Genomic DNA, 13,105 nt, shown 5'->3' on the forward strand with positions numbered 1-13,105 from the left:
TCAATTTCAATTCACAATTGATCACACTGTTAGGTCTAAGAGTCAAAGGGATCACACAAACAAGGCTAGTGTCTGCGAATACTAACTGATAGAATCAAAAAGGGAGAGAATGATCCAACACGGGAAGCGAGATACACAGCAGACTCATAGAATGGTAGATGTCCTAAACAGCACTCTGGCCTCAGAATCAGCCCTTAAGGCACTCAGATCTGGCTGAAGAGCCCATGAGAGTATTTTAGGCATGGAAAGCCAAGACACTCTGGCAAAAAAAAATAAATAAATAAATAAATAAAAAACACTAAATGAAAGATCTCTGCAAGTGAGATCCCAGTAGAGAAAACGGGCCATCAAAGAAGGAGGTACCTTTCTCTGAAGGGAGGAGAGAACTTCCACTTTGACTATGACCTTGTCTAAATAAGATCAAAGTCAGCGAACTCAAGGGGCTTCCACAGACTTGGAAACTCATGACTAGAGCCTAGGGAGATTTCTGACACCATAAACAAGAGTGTCAATTTGTTAAGTCAACAACAGGAGTCACTGTGTACTTACTCCTTATGTAGGATCTCTGTCCTTAATGTGTTGTCCAGTGTGAATTAATGCTATAACTAGTACTCAAACAGTATTTTACACTTTATGTTCTGTGTGGGTGCAAACTGATGATTTTTACTTAATAGATAGTAAATTGATCTTCTGTATATAAAGATAATTGAAAATGAATCATGATGTGAATGGAAGGGGAGAGGGAGTGGGAAAGGGGAGGGGTGCGGGTGGGAGGGAAGTTATGGGGGGGAAAAGCCATTGTAATCCATAAACTGTACTTTGGAATATTATATTTACTAAATAAAAGTTTTAAAAAAATCTATTAAGTTACAGTGATTCATTTTTGGGGAAAAATCTTAGTCTGTTTGAAGATTGTCAAAATGCTAACAAATTCCTCTGAAAGCTAAAACTAAATGAAAGATATAAATTAATTCAGAATGTTAAAGAAACAAATGAAACACCAATCTTTTCTTTCTATATAAACCGTATTTCAAGTTAAACAGATAGCTCTTCCACTAATACACTGTGTGACCTTGTATAATGGGGGCTTTTCTTCTCTGCAGAGATTTTTGTAACACTTAAGGGTAATCAATTTGTCCTGTACTCCTGCAGTGTTCTTCAGACACTTCTTCAGTTCATTAGTTTATCATAAAAGTTTATCTACTCAAGAGTCTACAATATATCAACTACTCCATTAAAGAATGAAGACAAAGACATGCTCCTTGGTCTGAAGGACATTTTATTTTAGTGGAAGAAACATCCAGAAGACAGTTCTTGAGTTAAGCAGAAATTTTCGAGTGAATCGGATTACAAGATCCTGCCTCAATTGGTCCTTAATCACCCCTGTTTCTTATGTTATCAAAGTAAAATATGAAGATGGACGCAGTCTTGGCAGAATGTTACCAAGAACATAGTAAAATAAAATCTAGCAACAACAACATGACCCAAAGAATAGATTTCAGATTACTGAGATGTATGAGGTACAGTGTGTATTTCAGTCTGAGACTGCCTGACAACACACCACCAATAAGCTATGCTGGTCACACTCACCGTGTAGGACAAATGGTGGCACAAATCAAGACTAATGAAGACAAATAGCATTTGAAATGGCACAATCTAATTCTAGGTTAGCTGTCCTAGACATGACAGCTGTAATGCACTCAAAGCTACCCCCAACAATAATTCATTACATGCACGGCATGAGATGAGTATCAACAACCCCGGGAGTGGGCTTGTCTCCTGGGAATCTCCTATAACCAAGGGGCAAGCTATATGCAAAAATTTATTCTGCTCTGGGTATAGAGTTTCTGTTATAAAAAATACACATAAACAAGGCCAGTATCCACCGAGAATTCCCAAGTAATTGTGATGAAAACCAATTCCCTGGTTGAGTGTCACCTGTTACAAACTGTTTCGGACTGATTTTTAAATATGCACTTAATTTGGAAATGTTACCCACAAACACTGGCAAGAAAGCAAAGCAAAAAGAAAATTAAAGAGGTGAATGTATAAACCTTCACATTTTCCTAAAAGAAGCTGAAAATTGTTGATTGTGCCCTTAACTGCTGAAGTGTTTCTTAGTGAAATCTATAGCCATGGCTGTAGTGAAAAAAATTGACCTAAGAACAATCTCTTAGACCTGTGATTCTGACATTTTCCCATAATAACTGATGTAAAAATTGGTAAGGTTTGTACAGTACAAAACTAGTGGAGGCACACAGCCAGGTCTTGCACAGTTGACCCAGAGGTTGAAGAGAATAATGTCCAACATCCTTCCGATGCATTCACTGTATACCTTACATAGAATGATGCTGAACACCGTCCTGAGGCTAATGGATGTCAAACAGAGTTTTAGATTCTGAAATGGGACCTAAAGTATAGTGGTAAAATAAACATTCACAATATTACCTCAAAGCAACTCCAGTTTTTTCCTGTTTAATTAGGAAACAAAATTCCACCAGAAAACAAAGTTACTCAAAAAATTATTCCTTGGTTCCAAAAATACTGAAATTGAATTTAAAAATAAGTGTTAGCCTGGAAATGAGATATCTAGCTGCAGCGTGCTTCTCAATGCCAGCTATATATTAGAATCATCTGAGGGTACTTAACGGTAAAACTAGTCTTCAAACAGTGCTCTATACTTTGTGTGTCTGCGTGGGTGCAGTCTGTTGAAATCTTTACTTAGTATATACTAAGTTGATCTTCTGTATATAAAGATAATTAAAAATGAATCTTAATGAAGAATGGGATGGGAGAGGGAGTAGGAGATGGGATGGTTTGTGGGTGAGCGGGTGGTTATGGGGAGAAAAACCACTATAATCCAAAAGTTGTACTTTCAAAATTTATATTTATTAAAGTTTTTTTTAAATACAGGTTCCTGGGGCCAATGGTGTGGCCCAAGCACTTAAACTTATATATATATATTTTTTTTTACTTAAACTTATCTCCTCAAGTGATAATCATACAGGCAGGTTTGATCAGTACCAAATTAAGGAGAACTATTGACCAGGTAGAAAGTCTCAAAATTGTCAATTGAGAACCAGATATGCCTAACAGTTTTATTGGCCAACTATAAATAACTTCTATGGATCCTAATTACTTACCAATAAGACAGTAACACACATCCTGTGAGTTCTCCAAACCAATGAGTTTTACATGGGGAAAAAAATGTAGTCAATGATATCAGGAAGATGTAGGGGCTAAAAGGGGCTAAAGTGTGGGAAAAGAGCTTTGTGCTTTTGTTTTTAGAAACAAAATAAATATCAGATTCTAAAAAAAAAAAAAAAAAAAACTAATGAAGACTGAGTAGGCTAAGACTCCATAGTAGCTTTTCTTTCATTCCATTCTCTCCCGACACTTGAAAACGGAAAAGACAGTGCAATGCTGGAAGCATAATTAATTAAAAAAAAAAAAAAAAAGAGGAAGCACAGAAATCAAGGAAGGCATGAAGTAGAAAAGCCAAAGCAAAGATTGGCTTTTCCTGTTTTGTTTCCTTAGGATCCTGGAATTTCTGGTGTATGGACGGCACAAGGAAAGATTAAAAGATCAAGAAATTATGTAGAAACTTTTGCAAGAGCAGAGAAAGCAGTTAAAACACTAGGTACAAAAGTACATGATCAATGTCATAATTTCTATTTAGGATTCATCTGAAGTTCTCACAGTCTACAATGATGCTAATATCGACCATTTAATGAACACTGTCTGTGGCCTACATATAATGGATATTCTCTATACATTTTTCTCTAGATGCATATATTTTTCTAAAGGACTCTTTACATACACTAGCCCTAATTTTACTGTATCAAGGCTGTGAAAGGCATTCTTTGCACTATACAAAGGAATAAATTGAGTCATGAGTAAGCTAGCTACCACAGCCTCGTGATCAGAGTCCAGTACAGACATTATCTGAGTTGTGCTCTCTCCAAAGTCTGAGGTATTTCTACAGCATCTAAAAATGCTCACGAATCCAAGCATTTGGCAGCATTTGATCAGCAAGAGGAATCATGTAGAGTTCCTTTTCATTCACTGTGAAATGAATGCAAGTCAGGGCAGCCTTGAGGTAAAGCTGCTGCCTGCAACGCTGGCATCACACAGGGGAACCTGTTCCAGTCTTGCTTGCTCCACTCCCAATTCATGTCATTTCTAAGGCCTGGGAAAGCAGCAGAAGATGGCCCAAGTGCTTGGGCTCCCGCACTGACATGGAGACCCAGAAAAAGCTCCTGGTTCCTGGCATTAGCCTGGCCCAGCCCCTGCCACTGTGGTCCTCTGGGGAGTGAACCAGCAGATGGAAGATCTCTCCCTTGCTTGCTCTCTCTCTCAGTCCCTCACTCTGTAACTCTTTCAAGTACATAAATCTTTTTAAAAACTTTAAAAAGAAATGAGTACAAATCATGTGAGCAATAAAGATACTATCATATAATATAAAAATTGGGTAAAAGTTGTCAGATTTGGATCCAGGAATGCAAAAACGGACTAAAATGGTGGCAAGAGAAGGAAGGATTAATCAGTGTTGGATACTTCTCACTGAAGACACAGAATTAGAAAAGCCACATTTTGTGAATCTAGAAATCAACTGAAAATACAATGTAATAAACAAAAACACCACAGCAGTCTCCAAGCAGACTTACAGAAGTTGCTATTGGGGGGAAAAGGGAGGAGAGGGATGTTTTACATAATTCTACATTTTAGAAAAGTACTCACCTGTTCAGACTACCAAAGATGATAAAATCATCAAGACAGGCAGAGAGAGGCACACATTTCAGATCTCAGAACACAAGGCGAAGAAGCTAACAGAGCAGGGAAAGTGTTCCCCATAAATGCAGAATAGCCCCTTTGCAACAGGAAAATCTCTGGAGAAGTTTTTCAGAAAAAGAAGGCATTAAAAACAGTGGTGCATTTAGGTTCTGGATTGAAAGAAGTAGAAGTAACATAGATAATTTCCTTAGGAAGACAATCATTCAGTTAAGAGAGAAAATAGGATTCAGAGGGAAAGAAGAAAACATTTCCTTTACAGAAATGTTCAGTGTGTAAATTAAGGAGCTTCCGAGTGAGGAATGTGTTTCCCTTTCCCCCATGAGTGTCACGGTCACTATGTAATGAGATGTATTTATCAAAACACAAATTGTCCATATAAAGTTAGAAAATACTATGTAAGCTATGCCTCAAGAAATAGAACTTAAACAGGGTACTCAGAGAAAATCCCAAGAGCAGTAAAAGCAGAACACAACAGCCGCACTCAAGATTCAGGACTTCTGGGGAGACAGAGAAAGAAATCAGGAAACTCTCAGAACATATAGCGTATCTGTGGAAAGAGAAAAGAGGATTTGTACAGAACACTGAAAGAGGACTACCATCACCTCTGGAGAAAACAGACAGCAGATACAGAGACGGAGCTATGTATTAGCTGGTAAACACAATGACCATTCCAGGCAGTCCACATTGGCACCCACAAAAAGCCAGGCTACCACGGTGCTTTGTATTTTATATACACCGTGAATTTATAACAAATCATATGCCTAGGTTAGAAGCTGATTAAATGTCTAATTCCCCCAAAAAAGAAAGAAAAAAATTATAACAGGACATAGCACATTTTAACTACTACAAAAAGTAATGTAGTTGGGATAGGAAGAGGACTGAAGAAAAGTGCCCAGTGAGGATCCAAGTAATACAAATACATCAATTCACTAATAGAGCACCTAAAAGGAAATCTGTAGAAGTGAAATTGACACTTTGAGATGTGATGACTTGAACAGCCCTTGTCTTGACTGTCAAGGAACAGTTTTTTCTTTTCTTCTTCATATTATTTGTTGAATTCATTACTTAACATAGAGTTAATCATATTGTATAAAGTCAATTGAAAATAGACCTCAGTAAAAAATTGAAGTGGGAATGAGATGGAGGAGGAAGTTTGTAACTGTAAAGCTGTACAGTCCTGTATACATTCCTAAGGGTACAGTTCCTAAGGGTACAGTTTAAAACTTGCCATGGAACCCCAAATGCCACTAAGCTAGGTGATAAAAATGCCATTTTAAGTGTTAAAGTGATCATGTTAACTGTTAAAGTTAACATATAGGTAGGATTAAGTGTTAAAGTGATTGCATAAATAGGATCATATGTCTGGTAATAATAAATTGAATTAAAAAGGAGAGAATGTTCCAACATGGGAAGCAGTCCACACAGCAGACTCATAGAATGGCAAGTGCTTTAAATAGCACTCTGACCTCAGAATCAGCCCTTAGGCATTTGGTCTGTCTGAAAAGCCTGTGAGAAAAAGAAGTCCAGAATGGGGAAAGATGGCAGTATAGCAGCAAGATGTGCCACAGAACCACAGAAGGTTGGCACTGAGTGGCATGGGAGCATGCCAGAGAGTGCTGGGGACCATGCCCAGGGAGGTAGAGGTACCCAAACTGCAGAAAGAGAACAGAACGAAGAACCAGTGGGAGAATTGCTGCTGCCGCACCCACCGCACCCTGGGAGGAACAGATAAGAGTGTGCAAGCCCACGGGGACAAGTAAACAGTGCCTGGTGCTGTAAGGGGGAGGAGGGCACGATTCTGGGGAACGAACAGAGAGACTGAACATGCCACGATCCCTTGGTGTCTCCACCCCCCACCCAACCAGAGCTGCAGTGGGAGGAGAGCAGCCATCTTGTTTGTTTATGTTTACATTCTGGAGCACAGGAGGGTGGGCTGTGCTTTCTCCAACCATACATGAATGTCAGTGGTGGGGGCCACCCCACCAGAGAACAAGGATTACAGCAGTTTGGAGTGACTCCCCCTTGTCGCATGGGGGTGCACAGTGACGGGGGGCTGAACAACGGAGGCCCAGGTGCTTTTGGGTGAAAAAAGGAACAGGGAGACCAGCCCCAGTAGGCGGGGCTTAGTACCTCAAAGCCCAGGTACCAGCCTACACAAGCCTCCCTCAGCTACCAGAAATAAACAAAGCTCTAGAAGATGGAGCTGCTTGCTTACACTGACAATCAGCACAGACCCACAGCAGCCCATAGCAGAGGGAAATCAACTTAAAAATTAAACCAAACAGAAACCACACAGAAATGCCAAAGAACGAAGGAAAAATCCTGAATAAGAATATAGAAGAACCTATTAACTCACCAATGGAGCAATCTAAAACTTCAATAATAGAGGCTGAAGAAGAATTTGAAGTCATGCTAGAAAAAGAATTCAGAAAATTAATAATCAGATTACTTAGAAGCAATGAGAAACAGATTCAAGATCTGAACAAAAAGCATACCCAAGAAATAGAGATTCTAAAGAGAATCCAGAATTAAATACTGGACATGAAAAATTCAATTGACCAAATAAAAAATGCCATGGAGTCCCTCAGAAATCAAACAGTTGATATAGAAGAACGAATATCAGAACTTGAAGACAAACTTCCAGAAATAATACAGTCAGATCAAACACAAGAAGAAATTAGAAAACTAAACATCACAGTTAGAGACTTAAAAGATTCAATAAAGTGTTGTAACATCCGGATAATAGGAGTCCCTGAGGGTGTGGAAAGAGAGAACGGATTAGAAGGCCTTCTTAATGAAATAATATCAGAAAACTAAATGTCCAATTACAACAAATACACAGGAGTCTGAACAAACATGACCAGGAAAGAATTCACCACAACACATTGTGGCAACACTCAACACAGTGAAACACAAAGAACAAATCCTAAAATGTGCCAGAGAGAGAAACAACAAATCACTTTCAGAGAAAATCCAATCAGACTCACCCCGGACTTCTCATCTCAAAGCCTACAGGCAAGGAGACAATGGCATGATATATTCCAAATTTAAAAAAAAAAAGGCTGCCAACCAAGAATACTGTACCCTGAAAAGCTACCATTTATGAATGAAGGGGAAATAAAGATTTTCCACAAAAAAACAGAAACTGAAAGAATTTGTATCTTTGCATCCAGCCCTACAACACTGGCTCAAGAATGTGCTGCACACAGAAACACAGTACCAGGAACTTTACTACTAAAGAAGATCAACAGGCACCCCGGGTTCTTGTCCTGTTTGGGGTGCCAGATTCTGTCCCGGTTGCTCCTCTTCCAGTCCAGCTCTCTGCTGTGGCCTGGAAAGACAGTGGAGGATGGCCCAAGTGCTTGGGCCCTGCCCTGCATGGGAGACCAGGAGGAGGAACCTGGCTCCTGGCTTCAGATCGGCACAGAGCGCCGGCCGCAGTGCACCATCTGTAGCGGCCATTTTGGGGGTGAACTGTTAGAGTCGACCACCCGAAAAACGTCACCAAGAGACACGTCTCTTATGCAAACAGCACGGGGAGTTTTATTGATTATCCAGCATGCTGGGGCTGTCTGATCATCATGAACAGAGCAGCCCCGAATAACCAAGGGTTAGGGTTTATAAAGGCAAAAACCGCAAAACCGGGAAGGGGGGAATACACGGTTGCTATGCACGGTTGCTATACACAATTGCTAAGATCAAAAGAGAGTACATAAAATCAAAAGAGTATATGGTTACTGGGGTCAACATAACCTAAAACCTAAGTGAAATTAATATTTATCATAATCTTGACAATACCAGTTACAATCTTACAATTAGCAATTAGGACTTGACATTAATGTAAGACACAGACAAATCACATCTTCATTATGAATCCAGGTAACCCAGGGGCAACTTTTTGTGCTTGTAAGCTTGAGCAATCATGCTAGGGGGTTTTTGTGCTCTGCCAAGGGTGATATAGTGTACTGCTATTGTTTGACTATTTGAAACCATAGTTTCAGACCAGAGTCTCACGGTGGGGGGGGGGGGGGTGTTGGAGTCTCAAGGACTCCAAAATGGAGTCCCTACTGTCAGGGGGCTACTTCAGAACCAACGAATAGGAAGACATTTCTCTCTGTCTCTCTCTCTCTCTCTCTCTCTCTCTCTCTCACTGTCTAAATCTGCCTGTCAAAAAAATAAAAAGAAAGAAAAAAGAAAAGAAAAGAAAAGAAAAGAAAAGAAAAGAAAAGAGAATGACCCAACTAAAATAAAAAAAGACCAAAATACATGAAATGCTCTACTTAAAGAAACATGGCAGGAAAAAGACAGTATTTAACAATAGTCACACTGAATGTAAATGATCTCAACTCTACAGTCACAAACTAGCTGAATACATTAAAAAAGAAAACCCATCTATCTGTTGCCCTCAGGAAGCACACCTCACCAGCAAAGATGCACGCAGACTGAAAGTGAAAGGATGGAAAAAGATATTCCAAGCTAACAGAAACCAAAAAACAGATGGTGTGGCCATCCTAATGACAGACAAAATAAGCTTTAACACAAAAGCTATTAAAAGAGACAAAGAAGGACACTATATAATGATTAAAGGATCAATCCAACACAAAGACATTTTTATTATAAATATATATGCACCTAATTACAGGGCACCTGACTATTTGAAAGAATTATTAAAGGATTTAAAGGGAGATATAGACTCAAATACAATAGTAACAGCAGACTTCACTACACCACTTTCAGCAATGGACAGATCAACCAGAAAACCAACAAGGAAACAACAGAGCTAATTGACACTATAGACCAAATAGACATAATAGATATCTACACAGCCTTCCACCCCACAGCCACAGAGTACACATATTTCTCCCCAGGGCATGGAACTTTCTCTAGTATTGACCATATGCTAGGCCATAAAGGGAGCCTCAATAAATTCAAAAAAATTGAAATTATACCATGCATCTTCTCAGATCACAATGCAATGAAGCTAGAAATCAACAACTCAAGAATCTTTACATCATATGCAAACACATGGAGAATGAATAGCATGATTCTAAATGAACAGTGGGTCATAGAAGAAATCAAAAGAGAAATCAAAACATTTCGAGAAACAAACAAAAATGACAATACAACTTATCAAAATTTGTGGGATATAGCAAAAGCAGTGCTAAGAGGAAAGTTTATAGCAATTGGTGCCTATATCAAGAAACTGGAAAGGTACAAAATAAATGATCTCTATATGCACCTCAAGGATCTAGAAAAACAGCAAACTAAATCAAATCCAGTAGAAGAAAAGAAATAATAAAGATTAGAGAAGAAAAAAACAGAATTGAAACAAAAAAATACAAAAGATCAACAAAATGAAGAGCTGGTTTTTTGAAAAAATAAACAAAATTGGCACATAATTGCCCCAACTAACCAGAAAAAGGAGAGAGAAGACTCAAATCAGTAAAGTCAAAGATGATAATGGAAATGTAACAACAGACACAACAGAAATAAGACAAATCAGAAACCAAAAAATTGGGAAACCTAGAAGAAATGGATAGATTCCTGGACACATACAACCTACTGAAACTAAGCCATGAAGACATAGAAAACCTAAACAGACCCATAACCATGAAAGAAATTGATTCAGTAATAAACACGCTACAAAAAAAAAAAAAAAAAAAAAAAAAAAAAAAAAAAAAAAAAAAAAAAAAAAAAAAAACAGCCCAGGACCAGATGGCTTCAATGCTGAATTCTACCAGACATTTAAAGAATAACTAATCCCAGTTCTTAAATTATTCAAAACAATTGAAAGGGAAGGAGTCCTCCCAAATTCTTTCTATGAAGCCAATATCACCTTATTCCTAAACCCAGAAAAGATGCAACAGAGAAAGAAAACTATAGACCTATCTCCTTGATGAACATAGATGCAAAAATACTCAACAAAATCCTGGCCAACTGAATCCAACTACACATCAGAAAGATCATTCACCTGGACCAAGTGGGATTTATCCTTGGTATGCAGGGATGGTTAAACATTCAAAATTCAATCAATGTAATATATCACATTAACAAATTGAGAAACAAAAATCATATTATTATCTCAATAGATGCATAGAAAGCATTTGACAAAATGCAACACCCTTTCATGATGAAAACTCTAAGCAAATTGGGTATAGAAGGAACATTCTTCAACACAATTAAGGCAATTTATGCAAAGCCCATGGCCAACATTATATTGAATGGGGAAAAGTTGGAGGCATTTCCATCGAAAACTGGCACCAGAACAGGATGCCCACTCTCACCAATACTATTCAATATAGTCATAGAAGTTTTAGCCAGAGTTATTAGGCAAGAAAAAGAAATTAAAGGGATACAAATGGGAAAGTAGGAAGTCAAACTATCCCTTTGCAGATGACATGATTCTATATATAGGGGATCCAAAAGACTCCACTAAGAGACTATTGGAATTCATAGAAGAGTTTGGTAAAGTAGCAGGATACAAAATCAATGCACAGAAATCAACAGCCTTTGTATATAGATAATGCCATGGCTGAGAAAGAACTTCTAAGATCAATCCCATTCACATAGCCACAAAAACTATCAAATACCTTGGAATAAACATAACCAAGGATGTCAAAGATCTCTACAATGAGAATTATAAAACATTAAAAAAAGACACAAAAAATGGAAAAATCTGCCATGTTCATTGATTGAAAGAATTAATATCATCAAAATGCCCATTCTTCCAAAAGCAATTTACAGATTCAATGCTATACCAATCAAAATACCAAAGACATTCTTCACAGATCTAGAAAAAATGATACTGAAATTCTTATGGAAGAATAGGAGACCTAGAGTAGCCAAAGCAATCCTACACAATAAAAACAAAGCTGGAGGCATCACAATTCCAGACTTCAAGATTTACTACAGGGCAGTTATAACCAAAACAGTCTGGTACTGATACAAAAACAGATGGATAGACCAATGGAACAGAACAGAAACACCAGAAATCAATCCAAACATCTACAACCAACTCATATTCAACAAAGGAGCTAAAACCAAACCCTGGAACAGGGACAGCCTCTTCAACAAAAGGTGCTGGGAAAATTTGATGTCCACATGTCAAAGTATGAAGCAAGACCCCTGCCTTACACCATACACAAAAATCCACTCAACATGGATTATTTTTATTTTTGACAGGCAGAGTGGACAGTGAGAGAGAGAGACAGAGAGAAAGGTCTTCCTTTGCCGTTGGTTCACCCTCCAATGGCCGCCGCGGCCGGCGTGCTGCGGCTGGCGCACCGCGCTGATCCGATGGCAGGAGCCAGGAGCCAGGTGCTTTTCCTGGTCTCCCATGGGGTGCAGGGCCCAAGCACCTGGGCCATCCTCCACTGCACTCCCTGGCCACAGCAGAGGGCTGGCCTGGAAGAGGGGCAACCGGGACAGAATCCGGCGCCCTGACCGGGACTAGAACCCTGTGTGCCGGCGCCGCTAGGCGGAGGATTAGCCTATTGAGCCGCGGCGCCAGCTCAACATGGATTAAAGATATAAATCTATGCCATGACACCATCAAATTAATTGAGAGTATAGGAGAAACCCTTCAAGTCATTGGAACAGGCAAATATTTCCTAAAAAAGACCCCTGAGGCACAGGTAGTCAAAGCCAAAATGAATAAATGGGATTACCTCAAATAGAGAAGTTTCTTTACAGCAAAAGAAACAGTCAGGAAAGTGAAGAGGCAACCGACAGAATGGAAGAAATCATTCGCAAACTACACAACTAATAAAGGATTAATAACCAGAATCTATAAAACTATCAAGAAACTCCACAGTAACAAAACAACCCAATAAAAAGATGGGCCAAGAACCTTAACAGGCATTTTTTGAAAGAGGAAATCCAAATGGCTAACAGACACATGAAAAAATGCTCAGGATCTCTAGCCATCAGGGAAAAATCAAATCAAAACCACAATGAGGTTTCACATTACCCCAGTTAGAGTGGCCTTCATACAGAAATCAACAAACAACAAATGCAGGAGAGGATATGGGAAAAAGGGCACCCTAATCCACTATTGATGGGAATGTAAACTGGTAAAGCCACTGTGGGAAACGGTTTGGAGATACCTCAAAAACCTAAATATAGACCTACCATATGACCCAGCCATTCCACTACTGGGAATTTACCCAAGGAAAATGAAATCAGTAAACAAAGGAACTATCTGCATCTCCATGTTTATTGCAGCTCAATTCACAATAGCTAAGACATGGAATCAACCTAAATGTCCATCAACCGAAGACTGGATAAAGAAACTGTGGGATATGTACACTAT

This window comes from Oryctolagus cuniculus, chromosome 12 (genome assembly GCF_964237555.1).
Source record: "Oryctolagus cuniculus chromosome 12, mOryCun1.1, whole genome shotgun sequence".
Taxonomy (NCBI): Eukaryota; Metazoa; Chordata; class Mammalia; order Lagomorpha; family Leporidae; genus Oryctolagus; species Oryctolagus cuniculus.